General features: G+C 33.9%; 1 pseudogene; it reads right to left on the reverse strand.

Annotated features, from left to right (window-relative positions):
- Positions 1-17,577: 17,577 nt before the first annotated feature.
- Positions 17,578-18,216, reverse strand: LOC114037706 (annotated as a pseudogene).

Below are 18,216 nucleotides of genomic sequence, written 5' to 3' on the forward strand. Positions count from 1 at the left end.
GAAATCCATTCACTATTTGGGAGTCCCAGGTTTGCAGACATTCTGTCACAAAGAACAGAATCTATTCTTTAATTCTACAAAAAAAAGGGGGGGAGGGAGACACTAATTTATTCCAACCAAGAGAAGGAAAAGAGGAGAGCCAAGGGAAGACCAAGAGTGGAGTGTAGGTAGTGTGTGTGGTTGTAATGAAGCTAAAGAAATGAAAGTTGAAGGTCATTTGCTACCATACCTTCCCTAGAATAGAGTGACCAGGGTTGAAATCTCAGAAAACCTTATCTTCACTAACATTCAGAAGTTGAAGATGTTTTTTTCTTGTTTTCTTTTTTTTAAGCTCAATCATGAAGATATGCCCACAAACAAAGAGAAAGAAGTCATAATTTTAATGATTGGGAAAGATTTTTAAAAGACTTAAATACCAAAGCTTTCAAGAGAAAAGTCCTCAAACAAGCAGATAAATCAATGGCATATATTTTCAAACTAGAAATATGAGAACTAAAACTTCAAAGAAATTATAAAGTTCTCTTATCAAATATTAGAAGATAAAGGATAGTGACCTATAGTTATTGAAATATAAAACCATGTGAATTCTTAAGAGATTATGGATCAACAATAAGAAACTTCAGAAAGATAAAAACAGAAATGGAATCCATAAACAAATAAATCAGGAGTAAATATAAGCTAGCCAGAACTTTGACCTTTCAATGTATAATTAAAACTAAACTTGAGCATTATATAAAAATTGAATACATACTGGTCTCTCTAAAGTAATAATCATAGATGAAATATCCTAGAACATGAATACCAAATGCAGAACAGAATATGAGAAAAAGTTTCCAATACATCTGAATGTTGATGGACACAGACCTGACATAAAATACACACACACACACACACACTCACACACATACACACACACACTCACACATCAATCATCAGTATTGTTTTAAATATTTTTATCTTTTCAACCTTTTAAGTAAATACTTTGTCCCAAGGATTAGTTGTTTTGTTTGTTTGTGTGTTTGTTTTTCTGTTGTCCTCATTTTCAATTTTTTAAAAAATTAGTTTATTTTGAATTATCAACAATCACTTCCATAGGCTTTTGAGTTTTAAATGTTTCTCCCCCTTCCTCTCCACCTCCCTCACCTTGTTTGTTTGTTTTTTAAACCACTTTGGTTCAACTCTTTAACCACAGGCTGTCTTTCCTTTCCCACCTTTGATCCTATTTATTGACCCTTTTTTGAGGTTAGGAGTTTTACTTAAATGATTTCTTCTTTCTTTCTTTAATTTAAGGAGTTATCTCTTTTTGAGGTCTTGCCTTCAGTATTGACTAGATCTTCTCCCCCTTTGCCTTTGCTAAAGGGTCTTATAAGTTTTGAAAGTTCTGGAGTTTGTTGGCTCTGCCATATTCCTGTAGTGTTTTAGCCAAATCCTCAAACCAGCTGATGTCAGTATCTGTACCATGAGTCAAGGACAGATGGACACATTCACCATACTAAAAGGGAACTTTTTTTTAGCACTCTCACATATTTACAGGTGAAACAGGTATAGTGAAACAGGAACAGGTATTCCCTTATGCTTGAACCAACTTTCATCTAGAATCATCTTCTCAACCTCACACATGCCTTATTCCTGGTTGCTTCTCAGCCTAGAAAAGTTGCTCACTCCTGTAATCCTCTTCTCTGATTTCTGAGTTATTCCTGGGACTTGTTTTGCAGAAGGGTCTGGAACAGCCATGCTCACTTCTTATTCTTCTCTGGTTTCACTATTCATGCTCCAAATTTCTCAACATTCCTCCCAATAGCCTTCTTACACTGCCAGATGTCTTGTCTTGTGGCCTTTTCACTATGGACAGCCCTCCACCCTTGCAGTCTTCTCTGGTGAATTCCTCTTAGAACCTCTGTTTTGAAGTTCCCAGGCCAGTCATGGTCACTTCTTCAGACTTCTCTACCATATACTTATGCAAGTACCTCATTCCTTACATGTTCATAGGCAAAACTGCCCTGTAAGTATTTAGTGAATTAATCATGGGAATAATCATGTAGATTAGAGATATAGATGTGCAAATATGTTTGTGTGTGTGTTTGAGAAATAATATATGCCAAATTTACTTTATGACATTATTGCTTTATTGTATATAAACCATATTTCATGGCACACTGTATTTCTCCTGTCCACCTATCTAATTTTTGTTAATATATAGTTTTGTCTGTTACTATTTATTGAGTTTTAAGCAGGGGGATGGGCAATGAAGGGTCACAATGGAGAGAGTACCAGGCCTAAAGTCAGGAAGACTCATCTTCCTGAATTCAAATCTGGACTTTAATAGCTATGTGACCCTGGGTAACTCATTTAACTCTGTTTGCCTCAGTTTCCCATCTGTAAAATGTGCTGGAGAAGGAAGTGGAAAACCATTTTAGTATCTTTGCTAAGAAAGCCCCAAATGGGGTCATGAAGAATTGGATACAACTGAAACAGCTGAATGACGTCAACAGAGCTCTTTTGGGTCAGGGATCATGTCTTTTAATCTTTAAATCTCTCAGAAGTCAAGACAATGATTTGTAAATAGGTACTTAATAGATGTCCACAATTGTTGAATATTGAAAAGCATGTTCTTACACACTGAAATGCCCCACAGAAAGCAAAATAATAATAATAATAATAAATATATTCACTCATTGTGCTACCATGAAAGAAAAAAAGAACAGCAACAACAACATACCTGCATGAGAGAAAAGGCATCTATCATGTTCCCAAAAACATCAAAATTATTCAAACACACAAGCCTAAGAGAGGCCATAGTATTTCTATATTTATTACCACTGATCCCACAAAAGGAAAACAAGTGACAGGCCATCAGTAGACTTTGTACTCTGGTCATTTGTTACTGTGGAAGTCACATGTCATAATTATTTTTTTTCTTTTTTTTTACATGTCATAATTATTTCAAAGACCAGAGGTATCCTCAGCTATCCTTTCCACTTATAAATATCATCAAAGAAAAATTGTGAGGAGCATGTTTAATTCATTCATATAGAAGAGTTCTTGAGATTATGTTCATTTGTTCTAGAAAGTAGACTGGTAAAGATTCAACCATCTTAGTCTTATTAGAATTTTTTGGCCAAGGTATCAAAATAAAGGGTTGACATTAAGAATGCGTAATCAGTCTCCTCATCTGTCTCAAACCTATTTAATTATATTCTGCCTGCCACAGATTTTCATTGTGCTTTCAGTTGGATAAGGTACAGTGTTCAGACAGCTGTTGTCTTTCACTCCAGAGGAGGGAATGTTTAAAGTTGGAAATTTTGTACACGGTACACGTAATTCATTCAATGTCCTGATGTCTTTAAAGGATAATAGGAAATGAAATTTTTACTTAATAATATGATATGATACTATACCACTGTTTTACTTTCACAGACATTGATTCTACTTAGATATTTCTGCCCTATGTTTTAATAGGAAAATATCTTTTTAGTGATGGAAGTGAATAAATTTCCATGAACTTACAATTCTATACAAAGAGTAGTAGAATAATAGATAGAAGCCTGGACTTAGAGTCAGTAAATATGGGTTCAAATCCTAACTTATAACCTTAATGGTTCTGTACTATGGACAAAATATTTAATCTCTCAAAGTCTTATTTTTTTAGTCTGTTAAAAGGGAATAATTACATTTGTATTACCTCCCTCATAGGATCATTGTGAGGAAAAGGTTTTGGAATATTTAAAACACTGTACATATGTAAATTACTTTTTAAAATCAAATAATGGATCTTTCTCATTTTTATTGCTGGACATTTGTTTATACACTATAGCAATCCTTTTAGAACATCTGCCTTGATCAACTATCACATGGTTCATTGTTCCACTGGAACCTTATGACATGAAGCACAATTAAAGAAGCCCACTACTTTTTAGCCTGGGCCCCTTATGATGAACTGACAGAAGGATAGAGACAAAAGTTCCACAGAATGAGTTACAATCTCTATGACTAGAAGGAATATCTACTTCAATGACAACACAAATTCATTAGAATTTCTGAGTGTTTACCTTATGTCTGACAATGTTACACAGGTTACAGGTAGTTGTTACACTGGACATAATATTATAATTCAAGTCAGGAAGCCCTGAGTTCAAATGTGGCATCAGACACTTATTAGTTTTGTGACCCAGGTCAAGTCACTTAACCTCACTTTACCTCAGTTTACTCATCTGTGAAATGGGGATAATAGTAGCATCTACCTCCTAGAGTTGTTGTGAGGATCAAATGACATAATATTTATGAAGTACTTTGCAAACTTTAGAAGGCCATATAAATGTTATTATGGTGATTATGATCATCATGCTTATTATATTTATCTAACCACATCTTGATTTCTTCTATTACTGGGGACTTCACTACTTCCCTAAGCAAACTATTTCATTGTTAACCATTAGTAATGGTTTAGAATACTAATTTCTTAACTAATTGTTAGAATTTTTTTGTTTTAATCCAATTTGGCAAAAATTTCACTACCTGCTATGAATAAAGTATTAGTTTAGGCAATGAATTGAGATACATTGAGTTGAAATTTCTTTGCAACTCCCACTTAGTACTATTTCTGCCCAATGGAGCAACATATAACAAATATATTCCCTCTTCCATATGAGAAATATTTGATTGACATTATCAGGTCTAACCTTAGTCTTTTGTTCAGTCTCAACATTCCCTAATTCTTTCAAATATTCATGTGATCCAGTTTCAAACTCATCTGTCATATAAGTCACCCTCCCCTGGACTAGCTGGTCAAAATACCTTTTTAAATATGCTGCCAGCATATTTTCAGACCTCTTAAATGTATCAGGCATGCTGATTTATTTTCTTCTTAAAAATACTATTTGTTACTTGGAATATTTCTCAGGAAGGGGGAGGGGAAAGGAAACTGGGGATATCTATTCTGATGTAAGAAACAGAAGACGTCAAAAAAGACATTAAAAATAAAAAGAAAATACTGAAGAGAAATGAATATTATATGCCAAATTTGGCCAAATTCAAACAAAAATGAGATTATTTCTCATTTTATGCCTGGATTTGCTCAAAGAAATTGTATAGTCTAATTCCTTTATTTTACTGATAAAAATATTGAGGCAAGGAAAAAAATATTTATATACTTTGCCAATATATTTAATGACAGAGTTAAGAAAACAACTGAATCCTACTAATTTTTAGGCCAAGGATCCTTTCCTTCTGTGACTTTCACTTTCCTATCCAGCTATGTATTATAATTCAATTAATGTAGTCAAAGATTTCATTAGATTTTAGCTCATATGAATTAAGTTTGTCAAGTAAAACTATTTCCATCAATTCCACCTTTGAATTACTAATCAGCCTCTAAAGCTCAAATAAAATGTTACCCTCCTAGAAATCTTTCGTGATCTCTACAGTTGGACATTACATAATACATTGAATCTCTTTCTTTTATTTTCTATGAATTATTTTTAATGGTAGATATTTGAATGTGCATCTTTCATACCTTACATATTTTAGTCATAAGTAAAGTAAGGGAGCTTGACTCACCTAGATTTTGTCTCTTCTCTAACACCAAGTGTGGTGATCTGCATACAGTAAGTAGGTGATTCAGATACACACACAAACACACACACACACACACTCACACACACAGAATTGAACTGAAACATCCAGATTTTTTTCCCACAAAACTTTACAAAAACAAAAGAACACAGAGCTAGAGTAGAAAAGACCTTAGACTCCATTGTGTTAATCTCCTACTTTTTATAGATGAGAAAACTAGTTCTCAGGAAAATTAAGTAATTTCCCCAGTGTTACACAGATGCTAAAGCAACAGAAATGGGATTTGAATCTGACTCCAGAGTCACTGATTTTTCATCGCACTACACTGCCTCCCAAATCAAAATGCTCCTCCCATGTGCCCCCTAAGTATTATTAAATATTATTTATTTCATGTTTGCAAAACCTTTTAAAGTACTTATTGGCAGAGATCTGGCTATCCCTTAATATGCACCTAGTAGTAGATCCTTTAGTGATTTATATGTCCAGAATCATATTGGACACTAGCAGCCTTGCACAATAAAAAAAAAAAACAAACAAACAATCAAGTTTCCAGATATGTCACTTGTCATGACTGCAAATACATTGGTCAGCAAGTTTTTGCTAAGCACATGCCCTGAGTTCCTGGATAGGCACTATGAGAGATAAAATACAGGAAGAAAACATGACCCTTGTCCATGAGGACCTAAGGTAAACAGAGAATTTATTCTATGTATAACACAATCTAGTATTATTTTTCCATGAAAATATCTGTAACCAGATCAACTGCTATTGAGGTCTTTTTCTCTTATCCCCATTTTACAATTCATATAATGTAGTTATAATGTTCAAACTTGCTGATCATTTCAGAATTGACTGTGGAATAAAAGTAAAAACTCCAGCAAAACAAAGCCCTATTAAGTCCAAATGGATTTAACAGCCAAAATGAGATAGAAAGAAGGTAATTTAGACAACTGTAGACAACATTTCTATAAAGAAAATTCTGAAGGGCTTTGGTATTAATATCCACAAACATATTGTTATAATTTGGGTACATAGATTGTTTCCTAACAAGCTTTGAACATTGAATGTTGATAAAAACAAATGCAAGAGTTCTTTGAGCTTTAACCAGTGGGGCATAAACACAGACAGCCTGACTTATCCATAGGCTTCAAATTCTTCTTTCCTAACCAACGGAAAGTGGCTCAGATTTCAGGGAAAATAAAACAAAACTATTCTAACACCAGCAACCATAGATAGGCAAACACACACACACACACACACACACGCACACATACATACACAAATGAGAAATGACTTTTCTTCAGTTGTCTTTCTGTTATTTTTTTTCCCTTCTCTTAATCATATACTGCCCAATGATATATGCTTAACTTATGTTGCCATCTCTTCCCTGAGGTCTTTTGTGATAGCTTCAGCCTCTATGAATACCTCTCTTCTCTGTATTCCTATTAAAAAAATGTTGTTGCTCTGTTTTTGCTTGTTTTGAATGGATCATTTGTGTGTGGTATTCCCTGTACCTATGCAAATTAACAAATCAATTGCGACTTGTTGTCTTGCATTGTGTGGGAGATGTGGGGCAGCAAGAAGTTTCAAGATTTGCCTTGGGTCCTGTAGGTAGTATCTGACAGAGATAGGGACTCAAACCCATTTTCTGAATTTATAAAGTTGGACCTCATATGGATGCGTCCATGTTGTTTTTTTCTGTGGGCATCATACATACAATGATAGATTTCCAGGTCTAATCTTTACTTATTACTCTGTAATTGTTTTACATATTTTGCTTTTGTTTCCTTAGAAGAATTGTAAAGTTATAGTTTGACTTCCACATAGCTCCAAATAAAAAGTTGACTATATGAATTAAATGAATCAATCAGTAAACATTTATTAAGCTTCTACTAGTTACTAAGCACTGGGGATACTCCCAATATATTTTCAGACTTTTTAAACATATCAGTCAGGCATGTTGATTTATTTTCCTCTTAAAAATACTATTTAGTACATGGAATATTTCTAAGGAGGGAAGGAAATTGGGGATAACTATGCTGATATAAGAAACAGAAGACATCAATAAAAAACTTACTAAAAATAAAATAAAAATACTGCTCAGAAATGAATATTACATGCAAAATGTGGCCTGACAAACTCAAACAAAAAATGAGATTATTTCTCATTTTATGTCTGGATTGGTCCAAAGAAAATATTAACAAGGAAATTAAAGAAATATGTCACAAAGATCATAGAATATTACCAGGTGGGATTTTTCTCAGGAATGCATGGCTGGTTCAATATTAGGAAAATTATCGGCATAATTGACCATATAAATAAGAAAGACAGCAAAAATTGTATGATTGTATAAATGTATACAGTAAAAGCATTTAACAAAATTTAACATCCATTCCTATTAAAAACATTAGAAAACATAGGAATCAATGGAACCTTTCTTAAAATTATAAGTACTATCTATCTAAAACCAAGAACAAACATTATCTGTAACAGGAATGAACTTGAAGTCTTTCCATTAAGGTCAGGAGTGAAGCAAGGATGTCCATTATTACCACTGTTATTCAACATTATACTAGAAATGCTAGCTATAGCAATCAGACAAAAAAAAGAAATTATATGAATAATGAGAAAATGAAACTATTACTCTTTGTAGGTGTTATAATGGTATATTTAGAGAACCCTAGAGAAATAGCTAAAAAAGTAGTTGAAACAATCAACAACTTCAGCAAAGTTGTAGAATATAAAATAAAACCACATAAATCACTAGCATTTCTATATACTATCAACAAAGCTCAGAGCCGGAGATAGAATCACATTTAAAATAATGACAGAAAATATAAAATACTTGGGATACCACCAGTCAAGAAAAACCAAGGGATTATATAAACACAATTACAAAACACCGTTTACAGAAATAAAGACAGATCTAAAATATTGGATAAATATTAATTTCACATGGGTGGGCCAAACCCAATAATAAAAATGACAAACCTACCTAAATTAATTTACTTTTTCAGTACCATAGCAATAAAATTGCTAAAGAATTAATTTATAGAACTAGAACAAATAATAAGAAAATTCATCTGGAAGACTAAAAAGTCAAGGATATCAAGCAAATCAATGAAAAAAAAAGTGAAGGAAGGCAACCTAACATTTCTAGATTTTAAATTATAAACTTTAAACTATATTATAAAATGGTATTCATCAACATAATCTGGTAATGGCTAAGAAATAGGGTGGTGGATCAGTGGAATAGATTAGCACACAATACGTCATAGAAAATGATCATACTAGTGTAGTCTTTGATAAACCCAAAGATCCAAGATTTGAAGGTAAGAGCTCACTATTTGACAAAAATTGCTGGGAAACCTGGAAGAAAGTTTGACAGATAGGAGGCATCAACCAACCTTTCACACTGTATAACAAAATAAGGTTAAAATGGATAAATGATTTAGACATAAACATTGATATCATAAATAAATTGAGGGAGCATGAAAAAATGTACCCATCAGATCTATGGATAAGGAAAAAGTTTAGGGTTAATCAAGAGATAGAAAACATCACAGGATGCAAAATGCATAATTTTTATCACACAATATTAAAAGCCTTGGCAGAAATAAAATAATGTAGCCAAAAACAGAAGGAAACAAACAAGCAAACAAACAAAAAAAAAATCCTGGGGGAAATTTTATAGCAAGTTTCTCAGATAAAGACCTCATTTTTCAAATATTAGTTTTTAATAGTTTTCTTAATTTCAATTTTATTAATCTCTCCTTTGGTTTTCAGAATTTCTAATTTGGTATTTTAATTGTGGATTTCCAATTTGTTCTTTTTCTAGTTTTTTTAGGTGCATGCCCAATTCATTGATCTCTTCTTTCTCTATTTTGTTCATGTAAGCATTTAGAGACATAAAACTTCCCCTAAGGACCACTTTCGCTGCCTCTCACAAGTTTTGGTATGTTGTCTCATTATTGTCATTCTCTTGGATGAAGTTATTGGTTGTTTGACCAACTCATTCTTTAGGATTAGATCATTTAGTTTATAATTAATTTTAGTCTATCTTCCCATGGCCCTTTATTGCAGGTAATTTTTATTGCATCATGATCTGAAAAAGGGTTTAATTAATATTTCTGCCTTTCTGCATTGGATTGTGAAGTTATTATGCCCTAATATATGGTCAATTTTTGTGTAGCTGCCATGTACTGTGGAATAAATGGTATATTCCTTTCTGTCCCCATTCAGTTTTCTCCAGAGGTCAACCACATTTAACTTTCCAAAAATTCTATTGATCTCATTAAGGTCTTTCATGTTTATTTTGTGGTTAGATTTATCTAGTTCTGAGAGGGAGAGGTTGAGTTCTTACATTAGTATAGTTTTGCTGTCTGTTTCTTCCTGTATCTCCCTTAACTTCTTTAAGAATTTGGATGCTATACCACTTGGTGCATGTATGTTTAGTAATGATATTGCTTCACTGTCTATAGTGCCTTTTAGCAGGATGTAGTTTCCTTCCTAATCTCTTTTAATTAGATCTATTTTTGCTTTTGCTTTGTCTGAGATCAGGATTACACACCTACTTTTTTTTTCTTTACTTCAGCTGAAGCATAATATATTCTGTTCCAGCCTTTTACTTTTACTATGTGTGCACCCCTCTGTTTCAAATGTGTTTCTTGTAAAGAACATATTGTAAGATTATAGTTCTTAATCCATTCTGCTATCCATTTCCATTTTATGGGAGAGTTTATTCCATTCACATTAAGTTATAATTATTATCTGTGTCTTTCTCTCCCTCCTGTCGCCACACCCTTTATGCTTTTCTCTTTCCTTTCTCCCTTTATCTCCTCAGTAGAGTTTTGCTTTTGACCACTGCCTCCCTCAGTCTGCCCTCTCTTCTATTAGCTTTTCTTCCCCTTTACCCTTTCTACTTCTTCCCTCCCTTCTCTTCATACCCATCCTTTTCTTTTCCCTTTCCCTTCTTTCCATAGGGTAAGTTAGATTTCTGTACCTGACTGGTTATGTTATTCCCTCTTTGAATCAAATCTGATGAGAGAAAGGTTCAAACAATTCTCATCTCCCTCTGTTCTTTCCCTCTACTGTATTTGATTTTTGTGCTTTTTTTTAATGTGATGTAATTTATCCTTGTCTGTCTCTCCCTTTCCTCTTCTCCCGACAATCCCTTTTCACCATTAATTAGTTTTTTTTTACCATCACATCAAAGTCAGCTTACACTCACACCCTCTATGTATATCCCCATTTAAATATCATAATAACATTACAATTCTCAAGTTACAAGTGTCAGCTTTCCTTGTACAGATGTAAACAGTTTGCCCTTATTAACAACATGTTTTTTTTTTTTCTGTCCCATTTACTTTTTTATGCCTTTCTTGAGTCTTGTATTTGAAGGTCAAATTTTCTGTTGAGTTCTGATATTTTCATCAGGAAGATCTGGAAGTCCTCTATTTCATTGAAAACCCATCTCCTCCCCTGAAAGATTATGCTCAATTTTACTGGGTAGCTGATCCTTGGTTATAATCCAAGCTCTTTTGACTTATAGAATATTGTATTCCATGCTCTCTGATCTTTTAATTTGGAAGCTACACGGTCTTGCATAATCTGACTGTGGTTCTGTGATATTTAAATTGTTTCTTTCTAGATGCTTACAGTATTTTCTCTTTGATATAGTAATTTTGGAATTTGGCTACAACATTACTTGGTTTTTCAATTTGGAATCTCTTTCAGGAGGTGATCTGTGGATTCTTTCAATGACTAATTGGTCTTCTGGTTCTAGGACCACAGGGCAGTTTTTTTTTTTTTGATGATTTCCTGAAAGATGTTGTCCAGTCTTTCTTTTTTATCATGGTTTTCATGTAGACCAATATTTTTTGAATCGTCTCTCCTCAATCTATTTTCTAGGTCAATTGTTTTACCAATGAGGTATTTTATGTTTTCTTCTATTTTCCATTCTTTTGTTTCTGTTTGACTGATTCTCATACAGTCATTAGCCTCCACTTACCCCATTCTAATATTTAATGAGTTGTTTTCTTCTATTAGTTTTTTCCTTTTCCAGTTGGCCCATTTTACTTTTTAAGGAGTTCTTCTCTTCAGTGAGTTTTTGTGCCTCCTTTTCCAATTGGACAATTCTACTTTTTAAGGACTTGTTTTCTACAGTTAAATTTTGTCCTTTCTTTTCCAAGCTATTGGCTCTCTCTCACATACCTCTCATTTCTTTTCCCAATTTTTCTTGTACTGCTTTCATTTGACTTTTAAAATCCTTGAGCTCTTCTAAGAAAGTTCTTTGGGCTTGAGACCAGTTCATATTCCCCTTCCGGGTTTCAGATGTGGGAATAATGACAATGTTGTCCTCTTCTGAATCTGTGCCTTGATTTTCTTTTTCCCCAAAATAAGAATACATGGTCATTTTCAGTTTCTGCTTTTTCTTTATGATATTTGCCTATTTCCTGACTTAAACAAACAACAAAAAAGTTGAGGTCTCCTGCTGGAGCGAAGGGGGCACTTACTCAAACCTCTTTTCCTGCTCATCTCGCCCTTGCACTTGAATGTTTTGTTCCTGCTCATCCAGGCCTTACAAGGGATGTTTCACTGAGGGTAGATGTCTGTCAGCCTGGAGCTTTGCCTTTTGGAGTTGTGCTTCCAGAGTTGTGTTGAGGCATTGGGTGATTTTGCAAATGGAGAATGTCATTGCCTGTGGTGGTTTTCCAAGCTGGTGTCTACTGGTTCCTCTGCTTGTATTGAGGTTCTCTGGGGGTCCTGGTGTTGGCATTTGCCTGCTCCACCAACCTGGGTCTCAGGATCTCCCACTCCCTGCTATGGTGAGATGGGGTTTGCCACTGACTTGCTTGGATGCCTTCAGTCCTGTACTGCTCTCCTCCACCGGAGCAAGAGGGGCCTTTTTTGTTAATCTCCCAAGCTTCCTGGGCTACAAGACTGCTATGCTTTATCTTTTTGCTGGCTCAGCATTTTTCCTGGGTCAATATTTTCTGGGACTTCAGAGGTCAATGAGGGATGGCGAAAAACACTTATTTCTTATTCTACCATCTTGGCTCCCTCATTTCTCAAATACATAGGACACTGAGGCAAACTTATAAATATAAAAGTCATTACCCATTTCATAAATGGTCAAAGGAGATGAACAAAAGAAGAAATCAAAGTTTTAATAGTCACATGAAAAATACTCTAAGTCACTCTTGATTAAAGAAATGCAAATTAAAACAATTAGGAGACAACACCTCATACCTTTCAGATTGGCTACCATGACAGAAAAGAAAAATAAGAAACAGTGGAGGTAATGTAGAAAAATTGGAACACTAATGCCCTGTTAGTGGAGTTGTGAACTAGTTCAACTATTTTGGAGAACAATCTTGGACTATGACCAAAGGGCTTTAAAACTGTGCATACCCTTTGACCTAGAAATACCACTACTAAGTCAGTATTTTTCTCAAAGAGATCAAATTAAAGGGAAAAGGACCAATTTGTTCCAAAATTTTCATAGTAGCTCTTTTTGAGGTGGCCAAGAATTATGAATTGATGGGATGTCCATTAATTGGGGAATGGTTAAATAAATTGTATTTGAATGTGATGGACTACTCTTGTGCTATAAAAAAAAAATGAGCAGGATGGTTTTAGAAAAACCTGGGAAGACTTTTATGAATTCACACAAAGTGAAGTCAGGAGAATGAGAACATTATATAGACTAACAACAATATTGGAAGGATGATCAACTCTGAAAGATTTAACTACTCTGATCAAGAAAATGACCCAAGATAATTCCAAATGACCCATCACAAAAAAATGCTACCCATATACAGAGAGAGAACTGATGAACTCTCAGTTTAGAGTGAAACATACTTTTTTTTTACACTATTTTTATTGTTTTATTTTGTTTGTCTTCTTTTGCAACCTGGGTAATATGAAAATATATTATGCATGACTTTACATCTATAATTAATATCAAAACACTTGCCTTCTCAGGAAGTTAGGAGGGGTGAGAGAAAGTGAGATAATTTAGAAATAAGAAAATTAGAACGATTATTAAAATTTTTACATGTAATTGGGAAATAATGACACAAATATAATATATTTTTATCTGAGACTTTATCAAATACTTTAATGATACTTTAGGTATACCGTGTTTGTGACTCTGGATGTAATAGTAAAATAGCCATGTTTAAAAAGAAAATGAGTTTTCGCACATGAGCTGTTCTTGAAAAAATCACTTTTAAAGGTTTAAGAACACTGTTCACTGAAAACCTCAACCAGAATCTCAGAGTACCAATAGTGAAGGAAGCTACCCATCTCTTGACAGAGAGGTGATAGATTCAAGATGCAGAAAGAAAAATATATTTTTGGATGCTACCAATATGGGAATTGGTTTGCTTGCCTATTTACTGCATGCATATTTTTTACATGAGTTTTTTTTTTTTCAACTGGAGGAAGAGGTAGGAAGGAGTCCCAGCTCATTCATTCCCAAAAGAGAAGAGAACAGACAGAAATTCAGGAGGAATCAGGGATAAGAAGGCCTGCTTTAAAAAAGTTACATGTTAAATATTTTACCTGTTAAAAAGGAAAGTGCAAACAGTACATAATATAGCATTGTAGTTTCGTGTGTAATCCTCTCCTGTTATATAATGTATTTGGAAAAGCTAATTTTATTAGGTACTTTTTAAGTTTTGAATTTAAAAATCAAAATAAGAAGCAATCTTGTTTCTTACCAATAAATGCTTCTCTTTTCCAAAAATGTACTGGAAACAGTTCAACAATCATATCTGCCAAGTGAGTCATAAAGCTATGAATTTTTATAGTGTGACCTCTGATATAGGCCAAGGCCACATAAATCACATTTCACCCATTACATAAAGACAGAATTTGATACATTAGAAATACTTAATTTTATCCATTCAATTTCTTCTTCTATCTATAATTTATAATGTTCTTTACAGAATTTTAGAGTTGGAAGGTACCTTAATGACTATCTAACCTAAACTATACGTGAAAGAAATCCCTATGAGATCATATCTGATTAAAAGTTGGTCTATCACTATTGGAAAACCACTACTAAGGTCTCTTCTCTTTTTTTTTCCTTTTTTAAAATTTTTAAAATTTTGTAGGAATTTGTACACAAGTTTATTATATTGCTCTTTTCATAATAGATGATGTTAAGACAAAATAAATATGGTACTTTTAATTTTAACACTAAGATATTTAAGTTCAAGTTTACATACCACTTTCAATGCAGGAGGCATTAAATACTGCTAGATAGACTGATAGAGACAGACAGATGGATAGCAGATAGATAGATAGATAGATAGATAGATAGATAGATAGATAGATAGATAGATAGATAGATAGATAGATAATTATGCCATTTTGCTGCTTGTTTTTGAAAGTGCAGCAAATTTTCTGTGCCATGAGTCTGTGCCAACTGATGGTGATGTTGCTATGCTGTGCTTCAAGCAATCATGTATTTATGAAACCCCTCCTATATATCAGGAACTGTGTGAGGCATTGTGTTTGTAGAAACAAAAGTGAGATAGATAGTCACTGCTCTCATAAAGCTTATATTCCTAAGGGAATGTTGAAACATATAATTCTATGTTGCAATTGCTGCTGGAGCTATATGACTCCTTAGCACAGTGGTATACGGGTTAATGTCTGACAATCATATCCAACAAAAAAATAAAGCAGTCAAAAAAGACTTTTTAAAATTCAATCTCCATTATTATCACTTCCTTAAGTCTAGACTTTCAATAAAGCAATTCAAGCCCTGAATTGCAGCATTTCCTAAGGTGTAAATGTTTGCAACAAAATTTTAAAAAATAACTCTGTAGAGCTGGCTTTGTCATACCTCTACCTGACCCCCTTTCCAAAATTGCTGAGACAGCAGCAGTCCATGAGCACAGAACCCAAATTCTTCACCTAGAACTGGGAGATGAAAGTGTCAGAACCAAAAACTGCTCTGGGTGCTAGTGATCTTAAGGATATTAGAGGGACGGGTAGTGAAGGTGATAGAGTAAACAATGAAAGTGTGAGCGGTGTGAGGGAAGAGGAAGAAAGAGGCAGAATAGGCCTCAACTTTGTGACTCATAGTGTAGGTATAAAGCCCAGTGTTATAGGCTACAAAACTATATGTTCTCTTGCCACACCTTCACAGACATCATTGGCTCTGCCTTTTGCAAGGTGGCCTCCTTTAGCTAGAATGGCAATCAGATTTTCACTCCTGACAGGTGGAATAGAAAGGCAATTCCCTGAAGCCTCAGCTTATCCTCTGCCCCCTGCTCCCAGACTTCTCCAGCACCCGTCACACAAATAATTTCTAATTTGAACTCACTTGAATATTTTTAAATTATGAAATATTTTTTGCTTAATTCACTGTGAGTTAAGTCAAATTTGCTGAGTGGATCTTGTTTTTGTTGAATTGTATTTGAATTATGTTTTCATTGAAAAAAAGTAGATGTATTTTTACAGAAAGTATACTTGAAAACATATAATTTTGACCATTTCATTGTGAGTCTGACAGTTTGCCCTTTGGATGAAGAATTTTATCCTTGATTACATGGGCAATAAAAGATTTAAGGATTGTGAGCAGAATAACGTAGTTTCAAGATCAGGACTATGTACAGAGAAGATTAATGCCAGCCAGGTGAATATTGGATTGGAGGGGGCAAAATCTAGAGACAGGAAGACCACTTAAGGGATGATTTCTGTATTATTGGATGCTTGTAAAGACCTACGGTAGTATCAATGTAGCATAGCATAGTGGATGGAGAGCTGTCCTCAAAACAAAGAGTATCTGGCTTCAAATCTTGCTTCCAAAATACAAAGACTATGGGGGCTTGAGCAAGAGATTTAACTTCTCAGTTCCCTACATTAATGAAATTCCAAGTCTGGATTATTATTATTATTATTTTACTTTAGAAAAGATTTATTAGTCTTTACAATTTAGTTTTGATAAACCACTGATATTTACAGTTACAGTTAACTCAAGATTGTCATTGTAACAAGATTTCCCCATACATCAGAATCCAGATGCTACATAATGCCTTTCCTCAAACTGTAATTTCATGCTTTTCTTCCTGATCCCCAAAACACTGAAATAAGTTTCAGAATATCTGTTAGCCAATTAAAGCAGACATATGCTACGAATCTTCATAACATTAAAAAAGCTATATTTGAGATTCTTAGACAAACACTACCATCATTTAAGAAAAAAAAATGGCGGTTTTAAAATGTACTAAGTACTACATGAACAAGTCACAACAAATGCACTAATTTCATATCCCTTTGGAAACAAAGTGGGAAAAAAAAAAACTTGACCATCACTCTAAGATGTTACATTACGAAAACTGCCATGCAAAAGTGCCTTGAATTTAATGTATATATCAAAGGATTTAAACTCCTTTCACGCAACTGATTTATTAATTGAAGTGAACTAAAATTAGGTCGCACTTGTATTATTTCATTAGAAGTATCACCAGACAAATTCAGGTTACTAAAAACGGGCCTCAGTCATACTGTATCTTGGGATTTTTGTTAAGTACTTTAAAAAAATCTTTAATATAGGCTTCATAGAAAAACTATAAGAGCATGCTGTTAAACCTGGTAAAGAAATTCATCAGAAATAGATCTATTACACTTATACCTTTCTGGGTTTCTAGAAGTTATACAAAGCAATCTAATAATCAGACAAAAGCGTTTAACCAAAAGGAGACCAAAATGCAGACAGACAGCTTCACAATAGATATTTGTTGGATGGATTAAAAAAAATACATGATGAATGTAGCTCATAAAATTGAGTGCACTTAGTAATGTACACCTATTTTATGTTACATAAAAGACTGAAAGTTGCAATTTGTGCATGCTTACCATAAACAATTTTACCTGGGAGAGCTAAAGAGTGTTTTCTTGTAAATGTTCATTGCCATGATACAAAACAAACACGTACAACCTGCAAAGTCCCTAAAATAGCAGTTAAAGTTTATTTAAGAAAGATGACTATCTGATCAAAAACACAAAAGATAGACCTTCCCAGAGTTTATAACAGAACAGTATCTTCCACAACCTCCTCCATGACTTTCTTCCCTGTGTTATAGACTTATTCCTTTATGCTGATTCTATCTCCCATAGTCTAGGGGTTTGAATGATCTTTTCAACAAGTTCTTCAAAGGCACACCATACCCCATAACAGGTTTTTGCACTAGCCTCTATAAATAACATGTGCAAATTTCAGCTCTTCATTTCTATCAACATCATGGTTTTTCTTATCAATTTTGTTTCCAACAAAATTGTTATGCCATTTCTCGCACACTATGTTTCCAATTCGTTTAACCAGTTATCCAGTTTAACAAAAGTATCCCTTCTTGTGACATCATGCACTAATATGACACCTTGTGCACCTCTGTAATAGCTAGATGTCAATTTTCTGAAGCACTCGTGACCTGCAGTATCCTATATTGCAAGCTTGGCTTTATTTCCATCAATCAACATGGTCTTCATCTTTAAGTCAACAGTAATTATTGCTGCAAGCTTTGGATCAAAGGCATCATTTGTGAATCTCAATCGAAGGTTGGATTTGCCCACCCCATTTTCCTCAATGATTGGTATCTTCAGGGAAATCAGAACATTTTCATCCAT

The sequence above is a fragment of the Vombatus ursinus genome, unplaced genomic scaffold, assembly GCF_900497805.2.
Source record: "Vombatus ursinus unplaced genomic scaffold, bare-nosed wombat genome assembly UNPS02010548.1, whole genome shotgun sequence".
Lineage (NCBI taxonomy): Eukaryota > Metazoa > Chordata > Mammalia > Diprotodontia > Vombatidae > Vombatus > Vombatus ursinus.